Below are 12,500 nucleotides of genomic sequence, written 5' to 3' on the forward strand. Positions count from 1 at the left end.
CTCCCTATACCTGAAGTTGAGGAAGTGTTCCCCCTTCTTTTCCACCTCTTGACCTTTGACCCCCAGCTTCGACATCCCAACTCGTTTTCAGATTACAGTTTGAGTTCAGAGTAGCATGCTCAGGCGAACATGCTTATTTTGCCAGTTATAATAGGGTCCTTTTTATTTTACAGCATAGCTCACAATGCTGCAAAGATTCCCGTCAGGGTTTCACCATATCTTTCTTGCCACAAAAGCAGAGCTAAACTATAACCCTAACTTAAAAAAGTTAAAGTCTAGCATATATCTACGCTGAGCCTGTGCGCACTGCATGGCTGTGACAGGAAGCATCTGGCAGCAAGTATTGAGAAACTTAGCTCTAGTACTATAGCCCTTCGCTCCGCCGCTCCTTCCACCGCCGCAGCCTTTCCTGTGGCAGAGAGAAGGGCTATAGTACTAGAGCTATGAGAAACTCAGCTTCATGAGCAGCTGCATATCCACCTTGTGTCTGAAAAATCTCATAATTGCTGCGAGTTGCAAATGTTGTACGGTAGGCCTACCGTGTGGCTGAAGACAACCCGTAGTAGCAGGCGTAGAAATTAGTTTGAAAATTTACAGGCCACCCCGGCCTGTAGTGTAGGTAAGGGATTTTACAGGCCTGCCCGGCAAATTTTAAAGGCTGGGGACGGTTTTGCATGCTGGGGGCGGATTTTCTACGGACCCGTCAGGGGCAGATCCAGGGGGGGTGCAGCGGGTGCGCACCCCCCCTAAAAATGTTGAGTTGCCCTTTTTTCTGGCCCACGGAAATTTTTTTTCTCCAATTTTTTTAAAAATAATATAGATTTTTAAGCAGAAAAAATACTGAAAAACAAGTTGATGTTTTCCGAGGAGTTTTTTAGGGGAACGGGGGGCCGACCCGACTTGTTTTCTGAGCTGCGACAGATCGCCGCCAGGCTGCGCCACCGTTGATTGCTTTGTTATAGACTGGTACCCGGTCGCCAGTTCCACACGCTACACTAAGTCAGTGTAGCGAAGGCAGAGTACTTGCCGGGGTGAAAGTGGCGAACGCCGGTTACCAGTCTAGCTTTGTTACAGACATTGTCGTTGCTACGTCCACGCGCGCAGCTCTAGCAACCATAATGTGCAAAATGATCATACGGGTGCTAACAGCGGTAAAAACCTTAGTTTGCAGAAATTATATGAATGAGGTTGCTCCATCAGGGGCGTGTACAGGGGGTGGGGTCCAAGGGGTCCGGACCCCCCCCTGCTCACGCAGAAAACGCATCTAAGGGGGTCTAATTTCAAAATTTTCCTCGCAAGTTTGGGTAACGGTTAGACCCCCCCCCCTGGTACAAATCCTGTACACGCCCCTGTCCATAGGACTCTTATTCTCTCGGGCAAGAGCCCATCCTGGGGTAATAACCCCCCTCTAATTTTGCTTCAGTAATTTCATTCTGAATAGTTTTCGATGTTATCTTTGCATTTTTTTACTTAAAACGTACTTAGTAGTACTATTACTATATTCTCTCTGGCAAGAGCCCACTCATTTGGTCTAAATTTGGTTAAAGTAAGTTCTACTGGCAAGAGTAATACTGAGTATGTTTTAAAAAAAATAATATATCAGTCGTTGAAATTCAAGTTGAAGTTCAAGTTTTATAGTAAATGTATGAAACGGAAAGCATATAAATTAGTAATGATTTTAATTTTCTTTTGTAATAAAAGTGTAGCTGTTCAATCCATATCGCAGTTTGATTTCACCAGGTAGTAGTACTAGTATTTTGTCGCTCTGATGGCAGTTAATTTCAAGCAAGTTGATGGTTTTTGTGGCATTTGTGGATTTTGCCTTGTACTGGAATTGTCTGTTTCATTGCTATGACAAGACTTGAAGTACAAAAATTTCGCCTCATATGCTCTGAAAATGCATAAAAAAGTCTGATTTTTAAAAATTTTCTGGGGGAGGCCCCCCCGACCCCCCACCGGTTCCTTCGCACCTGCGGTCCTCGCGCACGAAGCGGCAGCTACGCCGCCGCTTCAGTTGCCCCTAACAAAATCTCAAAGTGCCCTTTCCCACCTGCACCCCCCTAGACAAAATCCTGCATCCGCCCCTGCCCGTCAGGCTTATACGTAACGTATACGGTTCTACGAAACGTCCCTATACTAGGCTAGAGTCTAGACCCACAGGCACAGACACTTGAAGCGTTTCAATAAAATATAATGCTAAATAAATACGAAATCTATTTACTACAAAATTCTTAATGTTTCTATAGGCCTACTCTCTTTCAGTGAGTTTCACCTATTATTGCCGACAGTTCTCTGTAAATTCCGTCCAAATCCTCTATGTGCAACACACGCTACCGGCTGCCATTCCTCATGGCATGCTGCACACTGACACTTAAATATATATATAGCCACTATATTCCCGCCTCTCTCACTCTTAATTGGCTACCGCTTAGCTTATAACTAATAGTAATAAACCAAACCAGAGCATATAAATCAGTTGATATAAGTGCTCTGACCAAACTAATCAAACTAATAAACATGTGATGTAAGCATGAAATGAAATGTGGCAGTGGCGCCATCTATTGGCAGTTGTAATAGCTTTCGCCGATGACATTTCTTGTGACGACGGTTTTGGTGGCGGTTGCCTAATCCAATAAAGCCTTGTCTACACGAGGTTTTCTTATCCCGGGTTAAGAACAGTCTCGGGTTAGCTTAGCCCTAGTTAAGAAATGCGCAGCGTCTATACGAGTACCACCCGCTCAAGCAGATGGGGTCGTTGTCGTATCAGGTACTACAGATATGTACCCGAGGTAGTTTTAGGTTGTTATTAGTATTATCAGGGTTAGGGTTAGGGTTCGGGTTAGTGTTAAGGTTAGGGTTAGGGTACACTTCTGTAGTACAAGTCTGGTACACTTTATGTATACATATATGTACCTAGGCAGGCCCGTCGGAAGGAATTTTAAAGTGGTACGGTTTCAGTGGCGGTCTGGGGGTGAAACCCCCAGCGGGGTTTGAAGGGGCAGACAGGGTGATCAGATTTTAGAAATTTGATTACGGGACAGGAAACGATGCGAGGGAGCGGAGCGATCGAGCGGGGGAGGGTGTGGGAGACCCCCTCCCTCGGTAAGAACTTTGAATTGGGGGTGCAAATCATGCAATTTAGCACACTTTAAAGTGATTTTTTTTATCCTTTTATTGTACTGCAGAAAAGGGCAAATTACTCTTCATTAAATAGAAATTGAGGTCAAGCTGCCACCCTAACCTATAAATAGGAGGTTTCACGGTCAGGTGGCGAGCTTAATTTATCAGTTTCTTGAAGATATTATTTTTAAGATTTGCGATTGGTTAAAAAAAATGTGTGGCATATATGCTGTTCTTCGGTTCATGTGATAATGCGTTTCATAATAATGGAAAAAAGGCAAAGTCACTTCGATGTTCGTGTTCTTCCATTAAGCTAGTGATAAGCCTACGATCAGCCTATGATCATGACATTTATCAACCTCCCACCTTCTCTCTTCTTTTCTCTTCTCTTTTCTTCTCCATCTCTCTCTCTTCTTTTCTCTTCTCTTTTCTTCTCCCTCTCCATCTCTCTTTTTTCCCCTTTTTTCTTAGGCTGAAAAGTGGTACGGTCAATCCCGTACCAACTGTAGCGGCTCCGACGGGCCTGTACCTAGGGTACATATCTGTAGTACCTGATACGACAACGACCCCTTGAGCCCCGCTCAACGCTTGAGCGGTTCTCATTAATATCTCGCTAACAGCTGGCACGTAAGTGTCGCATTTGTATGTACGCATCGATGTAAAATTTCAGAAGGGCAGTATGGCTGAGAGGGTCTATGTCCCCCAGGGTACTGCCGGAACGTACCCTGGGTACGGTCCGCTATACCGGAACGTACCCTGGTACTATCTAATATGCCGGACCGTACCTCGCCTAAACCACTAACGAGTCTAGGGAGTCGCCTACGCCTACTCCCTAACCCTAACCCTAACCATATCAAATAGTTACCAGGGTACGTTCGGGTATACCGGACCGTACCCAGGGTACGTTCCGGCAGTACCCTGGGGGACATAGACCCTATGAGCGGCAGGCCTGGCCTGATGAAAACTGCATAATATCAAGAGCATATATAAAGAAGGCTGCCCTTCTTTATATGCTCTTGATAATATAGCTTGCTGAGGGAGAGAGAGGTGGGAGACTAAGAAAAAGCGACAGGAAAGACGGCTGAAGGGCGGTAGAAGAAGAAGAAGGCTGAGCGAGGGACAAGGGAGGCAAGTGGAAAGACGGGAGGGGCTGATGTAGGAGTTTTGCACCCTACAGGCTAGGGCACTCTTCTAATTATAAACACAGGTCTACTGATAACAATATATTACATAAATCTATGCTGAAATACCCCCTAACCATATTAAATGCATATTCATCACAAAATATAACTCCGATCTGGTGAGAAATTGCGCATGCGCTAACATACTAAACGTAGCCAGATTGTGTAATGACTGATATATGCAGCGGCAACCCTACATGCAAGGTCTTCTTCCTATTTCTAAAGTGAGGTCTACTGATAAAATATTAGCTTCTAAATCTATGCTATGATAACTCCTCTTCATTTTAAATGCATAATTTGTGCAAAATATTATTTTTCTCGGGATATGTTGCGCAAGTGCGAGCACCGTTTTAAGCGTGCAATACGAACTGTAGAAAACTGTATAATATAGCTTGCTGAGGGAGCGAGTGGTGGGTCACTAAGGAAGCGGCGGCACAGAAGATAGCTGAGAGGCGGTAGAAGAAGAAGGAGGCTGAACCAGGGACAAGGGAGGCAAGCGAAAGGTCAGGAGGGAATGAAGAAGGAGTTTTGCACGCTGCAGTTTAGGGCGCTCTCCTATATATAAACGCAGGTCTACTGATAAAAATTAATTACATAAGTCTATGCTGAGATACCCCTAACCATATTAAATGCATATTTATCACAAAATATAACTCCTCTGGAGAGATATTGCGCATGCGCTAGCATACTAACGTAGCCAGATTGTGTACTGACTGGTATATGCAGCGGCTACCTTACATGCAAGGTGTTCTTCTTATTTCTAAAGAGATGCAACAATATTATCTTCTCAATCTGTGCTGTGATAACTCTTCTTCAATTTAAATGCATAATTTTTGTAAAATATTTTTTTTCTCGGGATATATTGGGCAAGTGCGAGCACCGTTTTAAGCGTGCAATACGAACTGTAGAAAACTGTATAATATAGCTTGCTGAGGGAGCGAGAGTGGGAGACTAAGGAAGAGGGCAGGAATGATAGCTTAAGGGGGGGGGGTAGAAGAAGAAGAAGGATGAGCGAGGGGCAAGGGAGGCAAGGGAAAGCTCAGGAGAAAATGAAGTAGCAGTTATGATAACGCCTCTACATTTTGAATGCATAATTTTTGCAAAATATTATGTTTCTCAGGAGATATTGCGGATGCGCGAGCACCGTTTCAGGCGAGCAGTACACACTGAAGGAAACTGCATAACATATCTTGCAGAGGGAGACTAAGGAAGGGTAGCACAGAAGATATCTGAGGGGCGGTAGAAGAAGAGGGAGGCTGAACGAGGGCCAATGCAAGGGAATGGTCAGGAGGGAATGAAGTAGGAGTTTTGCACACTGCAGGCTATGGCGTTCTCCTAAATATAAACGCAGGTCTACAGATAACAATTTATCACATGAATCTATGCTGAGATACCTCCTAACCATATTAAATCCATATTCATCACAAAATATAAGTCCTCTGTTGAGATATTGCGCATGCGCTAATATACTAACGTAGCCAGATTGTCTACTGACTGATATAATATGCATCGGCGACCTTACGTGCAAGATCTTCTTCCTATTTATAAAGTGAGGTCTACTGATAGAATATTATCTTCTAAATCTATGCAATGATAACTCCTCTTCATTTTAAATGCATAACATTTGCAAAATATTATTTTTCTCGGGGGATTTTGCGCATGTGCGAGCACCATTGCAGGCGCTCAGTGGGACTGAGGAAAAATGCATAATATAGCTTGCTGAAGGAGAGAGGGGGTGGGAGACTAAGGCGGGGCAGCACAGAAGATAGCTGAGTGGCAGTAGAAGAAGAAGGAGGCTGAGCGAGGGACAAGGGAGGCAAGGGAATGCATGGTGAGGGGGGAATGAAGTAGGAGTTTTGCACATTGAAGGCTATGGCGCTCTCCTAAATATAAACGCAGGTCTACGGATAACAATTTATTACATAAATCTATGCTGAGATAACTCCTAACCATATTAAATTTATATTCATTACAAAATATAACTCCTCTGTTGAGATATTGCGCATGCGCTAACATACTAACGTATCCAGATTGTGAACTGACTGTTATATGCAGCGGCGACCATACATGCAAGGTCTTCTTCCTATTTCTAAAGTGAGGTCTGCTGATGGAATAGTATCTTATAAACCTATGCTATGATAACTCCGCTTCATTTTAAATACATAATTAAATGATGAATATGCATTTAAAATGGTTAGGGGGTATCTTTGCATAGACTCCCCTAATAAACCTTTATCCGTAGACCTCTGTTTATAATTATGAGAGCGCCCTAGCATGTAGGGTACAAAACACCTACGTTATGCCCTCGCGTCCTTCCTCTTGCCTCCCATGCCCCTCGCTTAGCCTCCTTCTTCTTCTATCGCCCCAGCTATCTTTCCTGCCGCATTTCCTCAGTCTCCCATCCCTTCTCCCCCTCAGCAAGCTATATTATGAAGTTTGTCTCAGACGGTACTGCACGCCTAACACGGTGCGCGCGCATGCGCAATATCTCCCGTGAGAAATCGTATTTTGCAAAGATTATGCATTTAAAATAAAGAGGAGATATCCTAGCATAGATTTATATGATAACATTCCATCTGTACATATCATTTAAGAAATAGGAAGAAGACCTTGCATGTAACGTCCCGGCTGCGTAAACCAGCCAGAACACAATCTACGTCGTGTGTTAGTGCATGCGCAATATCTCATCAGAGGAGTTATATTTTGTAATGAATATGCATTTAAAATGGTTATGGCGTATCTCAGCATAGATTTCCCTAATAAAATTTTATCAGTAGACCTGTATTTATAATTTGGAGAGCGCCCTAGTATGTAGGGTACAAAACACCTACTTTATGCCCTTGCGTCTTTTCCCTTGCCTCCCCTGTCCCTCGCTCAGCATCCTTCTTCGTCTACCGCCCAGCTATCTTCTCTGCCGCCTTTCCTCAGTCTCCCAACCCCTCTCCCCACAGCAAGCTATATTATGAAGTTTGCCTCCGACGGCACTGCACGCCCAGCACGGTGCGCGCGCATGCGCAATATCTCCCGTGAGAAATCGTATTTTGCAGAGATTATGCATTTAAAATGAAGAGGAGTTATCCTAGCATAGATTTCTATGATAACATTCCATCAGTTGACATCATTTAAGAAATAGGAGAAATACCTTACATGTAAGATCCCCGCTGCGTATATACTAGCCAGTACACAATCTGGCTACGCTAGTGTGTTAGCGCATGCGCAATATCTCACCAGAGGAGTTATATTTTGTGAAAAATATGCATTTAAAATGGTTAAGGTGTATCTCAGCATAGATTTCCCTAACAAAACTTTATCAGTTGACATGTGTTTATGGGTAATTTTCTCAATGAGGGCACCTTTTTGATTTTTTTATGTCCGGGCCTCACATTTTTTTATTAATGAATTCCAGTAAGCATTATATCCATTAAAATGTAGATTGGGGATATTTCCACTTGGAAATAAACTTTCAGCACTTTATTGCACACGGTTTTTGAGTTTTTGGCTACATTTTAGAATGTCCGAGGTCTATGTCAGCATATTAAATGTCCCAGTTTCTTCAAGTTTTCTACATTGAAACACTCCTATCACAATATGTTTATTTAAAGTTGGTAGGAGTACAATATCCATAGCAAAAAAAAAAAATTAAATACACTAGTTTCTAAAAAAAAATGAAAATACAGGTGTCCGGGCAAATCCACTCCACTCCGTAACGACCAATGAAATGTCGCCCCCTATTGAAGGGAAGTAGAACTAAGACATGTACCTCATGTAAAAAGTCAGTTTGTGTAACCCCCATATATGTCATGTGCTCTCAGTGTTGATACTTCCTCACAGTTTCTGTGAATTTTCACATCCTATTTCATTATCAGGTGGGTATACTTTCTAAACTCCACTCCATAACGTTCATTAATATCCATGGTAACCATGGAACAACTTTTCAAATATGTCTATCATGCTACTTGGGCAGGGCCCTCCATAATATGACAAGATATTTCAAATTCTATCTTGCTGCTGAGTGGCTGAAGGTCATTTTGTGTAAAAATTTCAACTCCGTAACACTCCACTCCGTAACAAATGACTTTGTTATGGAGTTGAGCTCTACTGTTACGGAGTTGTGATATGTGCTTAAAATGTCAAATATTTGTTTACAATATGTCAGGCCCTCTGCTCTTTAGTTCTTTATTACTTTATATAGGATTACACAAAGTTGAAAACATATTTGTAGCTATAGTATCATTTCACTGGGAAATGGAATTTTAGTGATTTCGTTACGGAGTTGAAATTTGAGTATGACCCTACTAAATATTTCAACTGTTGTTTACAATTATGATGTCAGGCCCTCGATCTGCTCTTTAGGTCTTGTTCATTATTACTTTAGATCGCATCAAGGCAGACCCTGCTAAGAGAGCAAACTTCAGGGTTTTTTTCCAGAAATGTCAACTCCGTAACAAAAATTTCAACTCCGTAACAACATTTCAACTCCGTAACATCATTTTGTCGAATTCTAAAAATAAATCTACCAATTAAATGAAAATGATTTTCTCCAAAAAACCAACCTGGATACTATAATAATCAAGTGTCTGGTCAGTTTTAAATTGTTTTTTATGTATGGATCATCATGGAAAATCCTTTCTTTGGAAATCGTTACGGAGTTAAAAGGGCCTAGAGACACCCGGAGATTAAATTCCCTCACAATTAAAAAAATTGGACGAATTAAGCGATGCTCAATTCCTGGTTGTACTCCTAAGTGCCTAGTCTACCTGTGATAAAAATGTAGAGGTGTTGCTTGCATGTTTGTTTTTCTTGAAAATAATTCACCCTAATTCACCCTAATTCACCCTAATAGTGCCCTCATTGAGAAAATTACCCTTATAATTAGGAGACCGCCCTAGCATGTAGGATACAAAACATCGACTTTATGCACTCGCATCCTTCCCATTGCTTCCCTGTCCCTCGCTCAGCCTCCTTCTTCTTCTATCGCCCCATCTATCTTTCCTGTCGCCTTTCCACAGTCTCCCATCCCCTCTCCCCCGCAGCAAGCTATATTATGAAGTTTTCCTCAGACGGCACTGCACGCCTAACACGGTGAGCGCGCATGCGCAATATCTTCCGAGAGCAATCGTATTTTGTAAAGATTATGCATTTAAAATAACGAGGAGTTATCCTAGCATAGATGTATATGATAACGTTCTATCAGTAGACATCATTTAAGAAATAGGCGGGAGACCTTGCATGGAAGATCCCCGCTGCGTATGCAGGCGACAGATATCCACATCCAAGTGTGGCCTTAAGGATACTGTTAGGGTTGGGAGGTGATTTTCGGTCGAAATTTTAATACCCAATTTATTTGATAGATTGCACTTATGGGCAGCTAGGTATATGTAGAAATTATGTCTGTGGCCGTCCCAAACAGTTCCAAATCTCCGCATTAGTCAATTCTTTACACAGGCTTCCAATCATGGTAAATTTAGAAAAGTGATAATATCTCCATTGTTAGAAATGCTTATTAGAGTTGCTGATTTTTCAAACGCTATTTCTCGAAACTCACAACTCCGATTCCAAATCTTTTTATTACGTTTCAATGCTAACATATCAAAGAAAAAAGTCTCCCTGAAATTAAAAAAAAATTATATTTTATAAGTTATGGCACTTTGTTTACGAAATTGTTGCGTTGTGAAAATCACTACAAATTTTCGTACATCTTTTCAACTTATTTCCCAAATAAAAGCATTTAAAAAAAATTCCAGGGAATCTTTTTTAGTTCATATTATGAACAACTTATGGTTAAACGTTTTAGTTCCAACTCTTTGCTGTTTCTGAGAAATAACAAAAAAGGATTTTTTTTGTATAAATTCACTTAATTAGCAATGAATTAAAAAGAAAAATCATCGAGAGCGTAGAGAGACATCTCTCTTATGTAATGGACATTAGTTTGATTGAATTTGATTAGCAGTTATGTTGCAATGCCCTTTATAGTGTTACCCGTTCGCAACCCTAACAGTATCATTAAGCCACCGAGGGCCTAGGTCCCCGCTGACGCAATAATACACTGTGCAAGTGATGCAGCCTACTTTTCTTTGCTGGGGGCGGTATAGCTTACAACCAAGACTTACCACACACTACTTTATAGGAGGCCTTAGGCCCCCTTCATACACAAGACTATATATGTGGCCTTGGTGGGCCGCCAGCATACACTATACTACAATACTATATAGATGGCATTAGGCCACCGTCATATATTTACAATACTATATATGTGGCCTTGGGCCCCAATCATAAACTATTCTATTATTACAATACTATATAGGTGGTCTTAGGCCCCCGCCATACAAATACTATATATGTGGCCTTGGGCCTCCATCATACACTATTATTACGATTCTATATAGGTTGCTTTAGGCTCCTGTCATACAAATACTATATATGTGGCCTTGGGCCACCATCGTTTACTATTATTACAATTCTATATAGGTAGCCTTAGGCCCCCGTCATACAAATATAACGCCAGCAACACTATAACGTGCTACTAATAACTTACCGAATGCTGCACTGGCGCTTGTCTTGTTTTTCCTATTTAATGCTATATCTATGCCCATGGGTAATACAATCGCCATATACCATGGTAACTTGTTTTAGAATTACTAAAATACGTAAACAAAAAGAACTATTTTCGGTCGCGGTAGGGTTATTGTCGGAGTGAGCAGACGGGGACTGGAGGCCACCGGCGGGGGACGAGGTGGCCTAAAGCCACCCTTGGATGTGGATATATATATCTGTCGCCAGATACTGTACTGACTGATATATGCAGCGGCGACCCTACATGCAAGGTCTTCTTCCTATTTCTAAAGTGAGGTCTACTGATGGAATATTATCTTCTAAATCTATGCTATGGGTGGGAGACTAAGAAGGGGCGGCACAGAAGATAGCTGAGGGGCGTTAGAAGAAGAAGGAGATTGAGCGAGGGACAAGGAGGGCAAGGGGAAGGATGGGAGGGGATGAAGTAGGAGTTTTGCACACTGCAGGCTAGGGCACTCTCCTATATATAAACGCAGGTCTATTGATAACAATTTATTACATAAATCTATGCTGAGATATATTAGGGAAATCTAAGCTGAGATACTCCTAACCATATTAAATGCAATTTCATCATAAAATATAACTCCTCTGTTGGAATATTGCGCATGCACTAACATACTAACGTAGCCAGATTGTGTACTGACTGATATATGCAGCGGCCACTCTACATGCAAGGTCTTCTTCCTATTTTTAAAGTGAGGTCTATTGATGAAATATTATCTTCTAAATCTATGCTATGATAACGCCTCTTCATTTTAAATGCATAATTTTTGCAAAATATTGTTTTTCTGGGGAGATTTTTTGCATTTGCGAGCACCGTTGCAGTCGCGCAGTACGGACTGAATAAAAATGCATAATATAGCTTGCTGAAGGAGAGAGGGTGGGAGACTAAGGAAGGGCAGCACAGAACATAGATGAGGGGCCGTAGAAGAAGAAGGAGGCTGAGCGAGGGACAAGGGAGGCAAGGGAATGCATGGTCAGGAGGGAATGAAGTAGGAGTTTTGCACACTGCAGGCTATGGCTCTCTCCTAAATATAAACGCAGGTCTACGTATAACAATCTTTTACATAAATCTATGCTGAGATAACTCCTAACCATATAAAATCTATATTCATCACAAAATATAACTCCTCTGTTGAGATATTGCGCATGCGCGAGCATACTAGGGTAGCCAGATTGTGTACAGTCTGGTATATGCAGCGGCAACCTTACATGCAAGGTCTTCTTCCTATTTCTAATGTGAGGTCTACTGATGGAATATTATCTTCTAAATCTATGCTAGGGGTTGGAGACTAAGGAGGGGCGGCACAGAAGATAGCTGAGAGGCGGTAGAAGAAGAAGGAGGCTGAGCGAGGGACAAAGGAGGCAAGGGAAAGGTCATCTAAGAGGGAATGAAGTAGGAGTTTTGCACACTGCAGGCTAGGGCGCTTTGGCATATACAACGGGTACCTAACATTCAATATCTTCTTCCTATTTCTTAAGTCAGGTCTACTGATGGAATGTTATCATATAAATCTATGCTGGTGTAACGTCTCTTTATTTAAAATGCATAAGTTTAGCAAAAAAAGTTCTTCTCGAGATTGTTAATCTTGATATTCTCACTTCTCGTGCGTGCGGTATACTTGT

This window comes from Priapulus caudatus, unplaced genomic scaffold (assembly GCF_000485595.1).
Source record: "Priapulus caudatus unplaced genomic scaffold, Priapulus_caudatus-5.0.1 Scaffold67, whole genome shotgun sequence".
NCBI classification, from domain to species: domain Eukaryota; kingdom Metazoa; phylum Priapulida; class Priapulimorpha; order Priapulimorphida; family Priapulidae; genus Priapulus; species Priapulus caudatus.